The sequence below is a fragment of the Hordeum vulgare genome, chromosome 2H, assembly GCF_904849725.1.
Source record: "Hordeum vulgare subsp. vulgare chromosome 2H, MorexV3_pseudomolecules_assembly, whole genome shotgun sequence".
NCBI classification, from domain to species: Eukaryota; Viridiplantae; Streptophyta; class Magnoliopsida; order Poales; family Poaceae; genus Hordeum; species Hordeum vulgare.
In genome coordinates this window covers 492,035,787-492,049,969 of record NC_058519.1, presented here as the reverse complement: position 1 = coordinate 492,049,969, position 14,183 = coordinate 492,035,787, and positions in this window count along the sequence as shown.

Below are 14,183 nucleotides of genomic sequence, written 5' to 3'. Positions count from 1 at the left end.
ATAGCGGGCGAGGTTACCGAACTCGCGGCTATAGGCATCCACAGACAACTTGCCCTGAGTGAAGGCACAGAACTCCTCTCTCTTTCTGTCCATCAGGCCCTCTGGAATATGGTGCAGACGAAAAGCTGCGCTGAAGTCTGCCCATGTGGCCACTGGTTCAGCGGGACGCATAGCTTCAAAATTCTCCCACCACAGATTGGCGGGTCCTTCCAGGAAATACGCCGCAAAGGTCACCTTGTCGGCCTCAGACACATTCGCAGAGCGAATCTTGCGTGAGATGCTGCACAGCCAGTCATCAGCGTCGAGGGGATCGACAGAATGATGAAACTTTGGAGGATTCAGCTTCACAAAGTCATTGAGGGACACTGCAGCATTCCTAGGCTGTCGAGCCGTATTCTGCTCAATACGCTCTAGCAGACGGTTGGTCTCCCTTTTGTTTCTTTCTGCCTCAAGCATCACTTCTACCAGAGAAGGTGGGTGAGGCAGGTCTTCCTGCGACGCTTGACTACCCTCACCTTGCTCATGAGAAGGGGCACGGTTCAACCTGGTGAACACCATCCTGACAAACAAACTCATAGCTTAGACCAACATCATAACAATACTAGCTATGGATTAAGAATGTACTGAATATCCGAACAACATGGTAACAAGCAACTGCTATATATACACCATGGTTCATACACACCCTTACATAGTTCAGTACAACCTTAACCAAAGAGCAAACTACTGAAATTATGAAACTACTCATCAGAGGCTTACAAGCTTCCTATACATTATTTATCTAGGCCTCCGGAATTCATTTCACATTACATACATACTTCACCAGTCACGCAGGACTGTGAACGTACGGATACTACCACACTATCCTTCCGCTCACTGCTCAGGCATCCGCATAAAACATCTCATAGAGATTACCTCCATGATCTGGAAGCTCAACCTGCGGATCAGGGAACACTCTAGCCTGAGATCCCTGGGATCCATAAGGACACGGATGTGGCCTTGGTCCCCTGACTGGTGGTAAGAGGGGTCCCCGAAGAGGTGTGACTCCTCCTATAGCTGGCTAGTCAACGTGGGCCGGAAGATGGGTCCTAACAGGGTTCAACATCTCCATCTCTCCATACCCTGTCTGGACTACCGGTGCCAGCTGCGTCAGAGCTGTCCACAGACGGGCACGGGTAGCATAAAGCTCCATGCGGAGAGCACGAGCATCCCTGTCTCTGTTCTCTAGCATCTCAACAGTGGACTGCAGTAGTGGATCCTCCATAGAAGGATCAACATAGACTCCACTGAGGTATCCCTCTTCACCAGGCTGAGAGGCTGGAACATAGCAGAACTCTGAATTCTGCAGCAGTGCATGTCTCACTCTCATAATGGTCAGCATTGAATAGGCAGCATCCTGTACTGCCATGTCAACGGTGACCCCCACCCCATAGGACCAATGGATTGGCTTCTCAGCTCCAGGGTAGTCTGGAAATACCCTAACAGTGCAGATGTACCGGCTCTGGTTGAAGTCTCGGTACTGTTCCTCCACTGTGTACTCGGGGTACCAGCGGTAACCGCACACCGACATCACCCTGACCAGCATGGCCGTATGACCTGGCACATCAATGCACCTGGTCAGACGTACCACCTGACGAGAAGGACGACCAGGCATCTGTAAATAGAGAGTAATGCAAAAGCATTAGAGCTCTGAATGCAAAAATTGGGCAGCATAACGGCTGTAAATGCTCAAAAACAAATTTTGAGACAACCCAAATGGAATAGCGTAACCACTCAACTATCAAGTTCAACTCTCTGATCATCAACTTACTTCCTTTTTCCTAGGAATAGAAGAACCCCAATGTCTCTCGACCCGTAGTCCTATAATCTACCGATTAGAAACACGAGCCTAGGTGAAGATGAGTAACCTAGTCCTTAATTCCCGCAGAAAAGACGAGGATGACCAGAATAGAATATCTTGAGAAGAGAACAAGAGTCTTACGTTCCCTTCCACAAACAATTCCCTTATATATAACTAAAGAAATTCTAGACTCAACTTCGACCAGTTTGGCTTAGTAATCCTACAATCAGTCAGGCTCTGATACCAACGCTGTCGGGACCCCGATCCTAAGCCATAGGAATCCAGCCTGTAACACATCGCATCCCTTTGTGGTCTCACGCACGGTTAACTCCACGGCTGCAGCCTTACCTTAGCCGGGACCGTTTACGTCTTTTGACTCATGTATGCGATAGTGTCGCTAGCAATCCAATGTCAAAGAACCCGGATCGACATGTCTAGTCATAAACCAAAGTGGCAGTACCACACAAGGACAGGCATACATGACCCAACAAAGCAGGTGTCGGTCATCAGCGAATGTAGACGAGTCGTAGCATGCTACAAGGACTCCATTACACCGCGTGACATTTCCCCAAAGGGGACAGGCACAGCAGCTAAGAAGGACACATGCCGGTCAACCAATGTATCCGGAGCAGTAGCGAACTACCAAGGCTCATTGGATCACAAAGGGGCATTTCCTTGTAAGGAGTTCTACTAAAGTTCACGACTAGGTAATCGAACCCCATACATATCAAGTATGACACACGTACGCATGGCATACCAATATGTATAGATACATCGATGGCATCACAACATAACCATAAACATACAACCTTTATTTAAGAGGCTCGGAAGAGCCACACACATAATATTACACATCAAGGGTCTCACGACCCATAATAGCAGTCATTCAGTTACAAGCCAGCAGAAGAGTTTAAACTGTCTGAGTACAGACAAGGCAACTAGAAGGCACATGGCCTGACTATACTACATATCCAACGTAGGGCCAGATCGTAGCTGGGACACCAGCTACTTGTCGTCGTTGATGTCTACGAAGAACCCTCCATTAGGGTCATTAGCAACCTCTGCAACATTTATTAAGCAAACATGAGTAGAAGGTACTCAGCAAGACTTTAGGAGAACTAACTACTCATGCAAGGTATCAAAAGGTATTGTGGGGTTTCATGCGGAAAGCCAGCATTTGACTCGTGGCTAGACACTTGCATTTTCAAATAATTTTGACAACTTGATTTCTCGCACACGAGTCCACTAACACCACAACAATACACTATCGTGGAATCATTCCGTCTCCATACGAAAATGCCGTCCACGACACTCATGCTTATCTTGACAATTTTATGAGTAGCCATTGAAGTTATCTATGAACAACATATGTCTCCAAGTAGTCCATATCCGCGGACGTGGCTATTCGAATAGATCATAACCCTGCAGGGGTGTACTTCGTCACACACGCTCTCGCCACTTATCGCCATGTGCACGTCATGCACCTCGGCAACCTTCAAGCGGAAGCCCAGCGAGGGAGTCGGCCACGACCGTTAACCACACTAGTACCTAGTCCAGGTTTATCGCCTATCTAAGAGTAACCCGTACGGAAGTCCGGCCGAGGTTTCCGCCACGGCCTCAAACGATGTGCGCAGGGTTCCCAAGCCCACCATCCGGGTGCCACTTGGTACACCGTGCCACTGCCTACCGCATCACGGCCCACCTCTCAGGTCAGCACCATGCACGGCCTCCAGCATTACTATAAACACCAGAAACTACTTGCAACTCCTGGACCGAGTACTACGCGATTAATAGGCCGAGCGGGGTCATATTTCAGGGCCCAGCATGTGGTAGTATCTAGTCTTGGATTACATACACGGAACTCAGTTCCTCAGGACGGTTCCAATGAAACAACCCGCTATGTACTCCTACACAGCCTTTCACCGGTACCTTTACCAAATCAAGTTCAACACACAACCTTTGCTCACCAAACACATTCCACAATTCTGTTCATCTCCCAGATGACAGACCATACACAACTCTAAGCATAGCATGCATAGCAGGATAAGGCACATCATAGCTCAAGCAACTACCAGGTATGCTAGGTTGCAAGGTTCGGCTATTTACTGTGACAAGGTTAGGTCATGCAAAGGAAGTGGGTTCAACTAACGTGGCAAATGCAGTTGAAGCATTTGATCCTAATGCAATAAATAAGTGCAGGAGCAAGAACATGGGAATTATCGGGATGATCAAAGGGGTTCTTGCCTTGTTGCTCAGAGGAGGAACGATATCCGTCAGACGGATATTCGGTGGAATCCGGGGGTGCGGAGCCTACCGAAAAGAATGGTAACATTCAATAACAATCATATGCAATCAAAATGATGCATGAGCATGGCATGAGAATGCAAAGTGATAAGTTATTATTTTCAACATGTATTAGGTTTAGAGTTGATTTGAATCACATTCGAATAGCAATTCAAACGGGGTATTCTCGGATACTGGTTTAATTGATTCGACCTGATGCTCAGATCAACTTGATGTTAGCATGCATGAGATGTCATGTTATGGTACTGATTTGTAACTAGGACAGTGTGTGATCATTGCATTCATAATGAAATTTGAATATTTTCCAAATTCCATTTAAGAAGTAATTATAAGAATTGAATTATTCCTTATTCCACATTTTAGGGTTCTGTAACTTTTTCAAACATGGTTGAAAATAGCATAATCAGAATCCTTGAATTTTTCTGATACTTTTTCATATATAAATTATTTTCATTGGAGTTACAGATTAATTTCTATGATTTTTACAAGTTTTAGCAATTTCCTGGAATTAGTTTTATACTAGAAATTCTATTTATTGCATCAGACTGACGTCAGCAGGTCAGCCGACCTGTTCAGGTCAAACCTGACAGGGGGGACCCACTGGTCAGCCTCTCTGGGACTAATCCCACGCTGACCAGTCCTAATTGGGGTTTGACTTGGCCTTGGGCCCACTGTCAGCGAGTGATTAAGCCTCTAAGCTCCTGGGTTAGCTTTGCCACGTCGACCCCCACCGGAGCATGGCCGGCAGCGACCACGGGCACGGCGGAGGGCTCGCCGGAGAGAGCTAGACAGCGCATCGGTCGTCGGTTTTGGGCGCAGAAAGGAGCTACGGTTAGCTGGTGCAACGCCGCATCTAGTAGGGGCATCAGGGGAAGCTAGGGTCGCCGGGAGAGGCGCCGGCGACGAGCCGAAGCGGCGGCCGAAGCTCGGCCTTCTACGAGCGATGTCTCTAGGACACGGGGAGGCCAGCTGGAGGGCTCATCACACTCCTGGAGGCTCCAGGAGCTCGATCCCTAGCTCGAGCGCGTGGATCTGACACCATAGCTACGGTGACGACATGACCGGCGGCGAGGTGCTCTCGGCCTTGGTGGGGAACGGGGCTACGATGCACGGAAGAGCGTGGGGAGAGAGGGGAAACGACAACGAGCTCACGGCGGTTCCGATGGTGTTGTTGAAGGGCTCGGGGGTGCGCCGGAGGGAGTGAATCGACGGGAGAGGTCCGGCGGCCGGAGGTGGAAGACGACGGCATTGGGGGTGATGCAGAGCTTGGGGAGACTTCGACTTCTGCAGGGAGGACCAGCTCGACGAGGCGGAGCTAACGAACTACTCGGAGGAATGTTCCCGTGGCTAGAAGCGCTGCGGCTCGAGCTCGAGCTCGGCTCTAATGGCGGCAGTAGGAGGGAGGGCAAGATCCGAGAGGAGAGGGAAAACGGTGATGGGGAATGGATAGAGGAGACCCTGGGGAGCTTATCCCCGTCGTCGCGCTGGCACGGAGGCTCTGGAGCTCGCCACGGCGAAGCAGGAGGTGGAGGGGCCCGCCGTGGTCGATCTCCCCTCTGCCAGAAGGCAGAGGAAGAAGACGACCCTGCCCCTGGTGGGCTGGCCCTCCTCAGGCGTCAGGTAAGGTTTTCTTCCTCCTTTTTCTTTTCTGTTTTGTTCTGTTTTGTTAACTAATGTTTTGCTATTTATTTCAGCTCCAAAAAGGTGGTAAAAATTATTTTAGACACACCTGATTATTTGTTATAATATTCCCATCCATTTCCAAAGTTTTCAACATTTTTGAAAATTTATAGTTTCTGATTTCAAATTTAAAGTTTGAAACCAGTGGCTTTTGCATTAATTTAAAATGCTTAAAGTGTCAAGAAAATAGTTTTCTCCAATGCTCATTTACTTTCATGATTTATCAGAAAGTTTGAACATTTCTTGAGGCCATTTTGGGTTCATTGATTTTAACTAGTTTGAGAAATCCTTTATTTGAAATAATGGCTAGGGTTTTGAGTTTTTCCTTTGCCGCTTTGTTGTTCTTGTTGAAAAATCTTAGATGCAAATGCAAAGAAGACATGAGCACAAGGCTAACTTGCTTAAGGGTTAGGGATGTGACAGGTGCCTCGCCTGCATGGCCAGCAAAGCCCGAACTTCTATGGTCAATTTGGTCTGTTGCAAACATCTGGCCAGACAGGGTTTTCCTTCTTCGTCAAAGACGCAGCAGGCCCTTTTAGTAGGTCTTACGATGGTATAAAATTCAGGTCCAAAACTGATTTCCACGTACACGTGTGTGTGTTCACAGATGGGGCTTGGACAAGATTTGTGTCTGATCCTTTTCCATATCGTCCTCCGTGCATCTTTCACATAGATCCTTACTCCATTTTATCCGGCAGCTCATTATATATGATGTATGTCGTAGGCATGTTAATTTGCTTTGACATTCCTAGCTCTACATTCACTGATGTGCATCTACCTATATCAGCCAGGTAATGTCTCGATTACACTGTTTCTCTTAACGAGTCTGGCATCCTGTCTTTGGTAAATTGTTCTCATGGCTCGCTCAATACCTGGCTGCTTCAAATAGTGCATGTCCGCTTAAAGTGGAGCTGTTGCTCGAGACTAGATTTAGTCCATACATTTTCTACTACTGTTGGTCCTAACATATGGCAGTCCGCTTTTGGAGTTGATTACGGGGATGTTGGCCTTAATGATTTCCAATCAGTGCAAATCAGATCATCTAGCAAGAACTCGTCAGTTGTTCTATTAACCTTCGCATTCGATCATGGCATGTTTGTTGTCGACGCGGTTAGTTGGACCGTCAGAGGGGTGCGCTGGTTAACTGAGGATGGCCAAATGAGGCAAGCATTTCCATTGACTGAGCATTGGCCACCGACTTTCTGTGATTGAAGCAAAATTCATTTTTTGCTCACCATCTGTAATGGTATATCATTGTATGCGCTTTGTACTGTGTGCCCACGTACCTGTTATTTCCCATTACCCTTTATTGTAATCCGTTATTGTAACAGTTGAACAATTTATGAATCGCATCTCGTATTTTTTGTGTTGTTATATTTAATTTCACTATATTTGACTAACACCTTAGTACCAACAACACGACCTCCGTTAGCTCATATAACAGGATGTTTCGGAATGACTCCATTTATGTAAAGTTCTTCAGCTACAAATGTAAGAGCACCGCATGTGTCAGTCAATAGTTTTTGTTGGTATTCATCGGGTAGTTGTATTTGCAAACGTGTGGATTGTACCGTGCATCGTGTTCGGATGATCGAACATGTAATGTGACACAATACATAATGCAACGGCAAAACATGCCCAACAAATCAATGTGAGTAGCTTGTGTTCGTATGCCCACCGAATAAAGCTCCTCCGATATAGTTGGAGTAGCACCGGATGCATTGTACTAGAGTCCTTCGGGTAGAGCTAACTGTCTTTATATGATTGTATTGTGTTCGGATATGTAGATGATAAAGCTCCACTGGCCATAGTTGAAAGAACACCGGATGTATCGTACTAGAGTCCTTTGTGTGTGGTTCATCGTCTCCATATGCAAAGATCACCACACGGGGTGCATTTTACATTATTTATTATCGGTTCTATTGATTAGTAACTTCGTACCAACACCGAACATGTATGATTCTTCAGCTAACTATGTAGGAGCAACACACGTTATTTTCTTGGAACTAAATTGTTGCAAGGATACCTTAGTACCAACAACGCGACCTCCGTTAGCTCATATAACAAGATGTATCGGAACGACTCCAGTTATGTAAAGTTCTTCAGCTAGGAATGTAAGAGCACCGCATGTGTCAGTCAATAGTTTTTGTTGGTATTCGTCGGGTAGGTGTATTTGCAAACGTGTGGATTGTACCGTGCATCGTGTTCGGATGATCGAACATGTAATGTGACACAATACATAATGCAACAAAAAAACACGACCAACAAATCAATACGAGTAGCTTGTGTTCGTATGCCCACCAAATAAAGCTCCTCCGATATAGTTGGAGTAGCACCGGATGCTTTGTACTAGAGTCCTTCGTGTAGAGCTAACTGTCTTTATATGAGTGTATTGTGTTCGGATATGGATATGATAAAGCTCCACCGGCCATAGTTGAAATAGCACCGGATGTATCGTACTAGAGTCCTTTGTGTGGGGTTCATCGTCTCCATATGCAATGATCACCACACGGGTCGGGTTGCATTTTACGTTATTTCTTATCGGTTCTATTGATTAGTAACTTCGTACCAACAACAAACATGTATGATTCTTCAGCTAACTATGTAAGAGCAACACACGTTATTTTATTGGAACTAAATTGTTGCAAGGATACCTTAGTACCAACAACACGACCTCCGTTAGCTCATATAACAGGATGTATCGGAACGACTCCAGTTATGTAAAGTTCTTCAGCTCGAACTGGAAGAGCACCACATGTGTCAGTCAATAATTTTTGTTGGTATTCGTCGGGTAGCTGTATTTGCAAACGTGTGGATTGTACCGTGCATCGTGTTTGGAAGATTGAACATGTAATGTGACACAATACATAATGCAACGGCAGAACACGACCAACAAATCAATAACACTTCTATATGAGTAACTTGTGTTCGTATGCCCACCGAATAAAGCTCCTTTTAGATAGTTGGAGTAGCACCGGATGCATTGTACTAGAGTCCTTCGTGTATAGTTAACTATCTTTATATGAGTGTATTGTGTTCGGATGTGGATATGATAAAGCTCCACCGGCCATATTTGAAACAACACCGGATGTATCGTACTAAAGTCCTTTCTATAGGGTTCATCGTCTCCATATGCAAAGATCACCACACGGGTCGGGTTGCATTTTACATTATTTCTTACCGGCCCTATTGATTAATACCTTCGTACCAACACCGAACATGTAGGATTCTTCAGCTACCTATGTAAGAGCAACACACGTTATTTTATTGGAACTATATTTGACTAATACCTTAGTACCAACAACGCGACCTCCGTTAGCTCATATAACAAGATGTATCGGAACGACTCCAGTTATGTAAAGTTCTTCGGCTAGAAATGTAAGAGCACCGCATGTGTCAGTCAATAGTTTTTGTTTGTATTCGTCGGGTTGCTGTATTTGCAAATGTGTGGATTGTACCGTGCATCATGTTCGGATGATCGAACATGTAATGTGACACAATACATAATGCAACGGCAAAACACGCCCAACAAATCAATGTGAGTAGCTTGTGTTGGTATGCCGACCAAATAAAGCTCCTCCGATATAGTTGGAGTAGCACCGAATGCATTGTACTAGAGTCCTTCGTGTAGAGCTAACTGTCTTTATATGAGTGTATTGTGTTCGGATATGGAGATGATAAAGCTCCATCGGCCATAGTTGAAACAGCACCGGATGTATCGTACTAGAGTCCGTTGTGTGGGGTTCATCGTCTCCATATGCAAAGATCACCACACGGGGTGCATTTTACATTATTTCTTATCGGTTCTATTGATTAGTAACTTCGTACCAACACTGAACATGTATGATTCTTCAGCTAACTATGTAAGAGCAACACACGTTATTTTATTGGAACTAAATTGTTGCAAGGAAACCTTAGTACCAACAACGCGACCTCCCTTAGCTCATATAACAAGATGTATCGGAACGACTCCAGTTATGTAAAGTTCTTCAGCTAGAAATGTAAGAGCACCGCATGTGTGGGTCAATAGTTTTTGTTGGTATTCGTCGGGTAGCTGTATTTGCAAACGTGTGGATTGTACCGTGCATCATGTTCGGATGATCGAACATGTAATGTGACACAATACATAATGCAACGGCAAAGCACGACCAACAAATCAATAACACTTCTATATGAGTAGCTTGTGTTCGTATGCCCACCGAATAAAGCTCCTTTGATATAGTTGGAGTAGCACCGGATGCATTGTACTAGAGTCCTTCGTGTATAGTTAACTGTCTTTATATGAGTGTATTGTGTTCGGATATGGATATGATAAAGCTCCGCCGGTCATAGTTGAATTAGCACCGGATGTAACTTGCTAAAGTCCTTTTGTGTAGGGTTCATCATCTCCATATGCAATGATCACCACACGGGTCGGGTTGCATTTTACGTTATTTCTTATCGGCCCCAATGATTAATACATTCGTACCAGCAAACAAACGGAGACGAGGTTGTAAATTGTTATGTAGAGTTGTTCACCTATAATTGCAAGAGCACCGGATGTATCGTAATAGAGTCGGTTATGTATACTCCTTCAGCTAACCATGTAATAGCACCGCACGTGTTGGGCAAGAGTTTGTTGTTGGTATTCGTTATATATAGTTCTTCGGCTATATGAGCAAAGAGCACCGGATGTATCGTGTTAAATCCAGTTATATATGGTTCTTCAGCTAAATATGTAAGACATAGCACGTGACAAATCACTAACACTTCTATATGAGTAGCTCGTGTTCGTATGCCCACCGAATAAAGCTCCTATAATATAGTTGGAGTAGCACCGGTTGTGTTGTACTAGAGTCCTTCGTGTAGAGTTAACTGTCTTCATACGCAAAGATGATAAAGCTCCACTGGCAATAGTTGAAACAGCACCGGATGTATCGTACTAAATTCCTTTGTGTAGGGTTCATCGTCTCCATATGCAAAGATCACCACACTGGTCGGGTTGCATTTTACATTATTTTTTATCGGTTCTATTGATTAATAACTTCGTACCAACACCGAACATGTAGGATTCTTCATCTAACTATGTAAGAGCAACACACATTATTTTATTGGAACTATATTTGACTAATACCTTAGTACCAACAACGCGACCTCCTTTAGCTCATATAACAAGATGTATCGCAATGACTCCAGATATGTAAAGTTCTTCAGCTAGAAATGTAAGAGCACCGCATGTGTCAGTCAATAGTTTTTTGTTGGTATTCGTCGGGTGGCTGTATTTGCAAACGTGTGGATTGTACCATGCATCGTGTTTGGATGATCGAACATGTAATGTGACACAATACATAATGCAATGACAAAACACGCCAAACAAATCAATATGAGTAGCTTGTGTTCGTATGCCCACCGAATAAAGCTCTTCTGATATAGTTGGAGTAGCACCGGATGAATTGTACTAGAGTCTTTCGTGTAGAGCTAAATGTCTTTATATGAGTGTATTGTGTATGGATATAGAGATGATAAAGCTCCAATGGCCATAGTTGAAATAGCACCCGATGTACCGTACTAGAGTCCTTTGTGTGGTGTTCATCGTCTCCGTATGCAAAGATCACCACACGGGTCGGGGTGCATTTGACGTTATTTCTTATCGGTTCTATTGATTAATAACTTCGTACCAACAACGAACATGTAGTATTCTTCAGCTACCTATGTAAGAGCACCGCATGTGTCAGTCAAGAGTTTCTGTTGGTATTCGTCGGGTAGTTGTATTTGCAAACGTGTGGATTGTACCGTGCATCGTGTTCGGATGATAGAACATGTAATGTGACACAATATATAATGCAATGGCAAAACACGACCAACAAATCAATAACGCTTCAATATGAGTATCTTGTGTTCGTATGGCCACCAAATAAAGCTCATTTGATATAGTTGGAGTAGCACCGGATGCATTGTACTAGAGTCCTTCGTGTAGATTTAACTGTCTTTATATGAGTTTATTGTGTTCGGATATGGATATGATAAAGCTCCATCGGCCATAGTTGAAATAGCACCGGATGTATCGTGCTAAAGTCCTTTTGCGTAGGGTTCATCGTATCCACGTGCAAAGATCACCACACAGGTCGGGGTGCATTTTACGTTATTTCTTATCGGCCCTATTGATTAATACCTTCGTACCAACAACAAACGGGGCCGAGGTTGCAAATTGTTATGTAGAGTTTTTCAGCTAAAACTGCAAGAGCACCGGATGTATCGTAATAAAGTCTGTTAGGTATAGTCCTTCGGCTAACCATGCAATAGCACCGCGCGTGTTGGGCAAGAGTTTGTTGTTGGTATCCGTTATATATAGTTCTTCGGCTATACGAGCAAAGAGCACCGGATGTATCGTGTTAAAACCAGTCATATATGGTTCTTCAGCTAAATATGTAAGAGCACCACACGTGTCGGCCAATGGTTTGTTGTTGATCCAACATGTAATGTGACGCAACACATAATGAACGGCAAAACACGACCAACAAATCACCAACACTTATGTATGAGTATATTGTGTTCGTATGCCCACCGAATAAAGCTCCTCTAATATTATTGGAGTAGCACCGGTTGTGTTGTACTAGAGTCCTTCGTGTAGAGTTAAGTGTCTTCATATGCAAAGATGATAAAGCTCCACCGGCTATATTTGAAATAGCACCGGATGTATCGTACTAAAGTCCTTTGTGTAGGGTTCATCGTCTCCCGTATGCAAAGATCACCACACGGGTCGTGTTGCATTTTGGTATTCGTTGGGCCGTTGTATTTGCAAACATGTGTATGGTACCGTGCATTGTAACAACACAACAAATGTCAACGATCGGGACAATGACAAAAATGACAACAAATCGCCGACACTTTCATATGAGTGTATTGTGTTCGCATATGGAGATGATAAAGCTCCCCGACCATAGTTGAAATAGCACCGGATGTATCGTACTAAAGTCCGTTGTGTGGGGTTCATCGTCTCCATATGCAAAGATCACCACACGGGTCGGGGTGCATTTTACATTATTTCTTATCGGTTCTACTGATTAATAACTTCGTACCAACACCGAACATGTAGGATTCTTCAGCTAACTATGTAAGAGCAACACACATTATTTTATTGGAACTAAATTGGTGCAAGGATACCTTAGTACCAACAACGTGACCTCCGTTATCTCATATAACAAGATGTATCGGAATCACTCCAGTTATGTAAAGTTCTTCGGCTAGATATGTAAAAGCACCACATGTGTCAATCAATAGTTTTTGTTGGTATTCGTCGGGTAGCTGTATTTGCAAACGTGTGGATTGTACCATGCATCGTGTTCGGATGATGGATACATAATGCAACGGCAAAACAGGACCAACAAATCAATAACACTTCTATATGAGTAGCTTGTGTTCATATGCCCACCGAATAAAGCTCCTTTGATATAGTTGGAGTAGCAAGATGTTTCGGGATGAGTCCAGTTACATAGAGTTCTTCAGCTAAAAATGTAAGAGCACCGCATGTGCAAGTACATAGAGTTCCAACACGTAATGTTACACAATACATAATGCAACAGCAAAATACGGCCAACAAATCGCTAACAAATCACTCTGAGCCGCGATTACTTATATAACAAGCTCTTATCATCGCCATGCATTATAACGTTCTCGTTATCCATACAGAAAAGAACTATAATGTATGATGAAAACACATTTTATTCTTGTTGATATTGTTGGTATTAGACGTTCAATTTAACGCATAGAAAAAATACCAACAAAACAAAATGAGCTAACCTTGCAAGTCGTTTAGTTGCGTTTGGACGCCCCCTTTTGTATTAGGTATTTGTTGTGTTGTTTTATTTATATACTAAAATGGTAATATTTGAGTTAGTTGTTATTGTACGAAAACAGAATTATTTATATATATTAAAAAAAAAGTATTTATTTTTAGGCGACTATGCTTTAATCGACGTTCGGTGCTCTTGCATAAGTTGTCGTTGAGCTTGGTGCGTGCGATTGGGAAACAGACCTGGGGGGTTTAATCCATGCGGACCCACTACCGTGCGTTGGAAGTGGATGACCCTGTTTTTCCTCTCCTCCCTCGTTCAGAGAGAAACATCCAGTCGTTCCCCTCTCCTCCCTCGTTCCCCTCTCCTACCTGGTTCCAATCTCAGATCTGAAACCATTCGGCCGAAAAAAATGGATGACGATGCGGAGGTAAATGTCTATCTGCTCCCGATTTATCCCAGATTTCCTTTTACATCTTCTGTTGAATACTCTTTGCCCGGATATCTCAGCTCTATTCGATCCTCTCCGCTGGGAGATCCCTGTGATTTTATTCCTGCTTCAGTCTGTGAGCGGACATCCGAGCGCT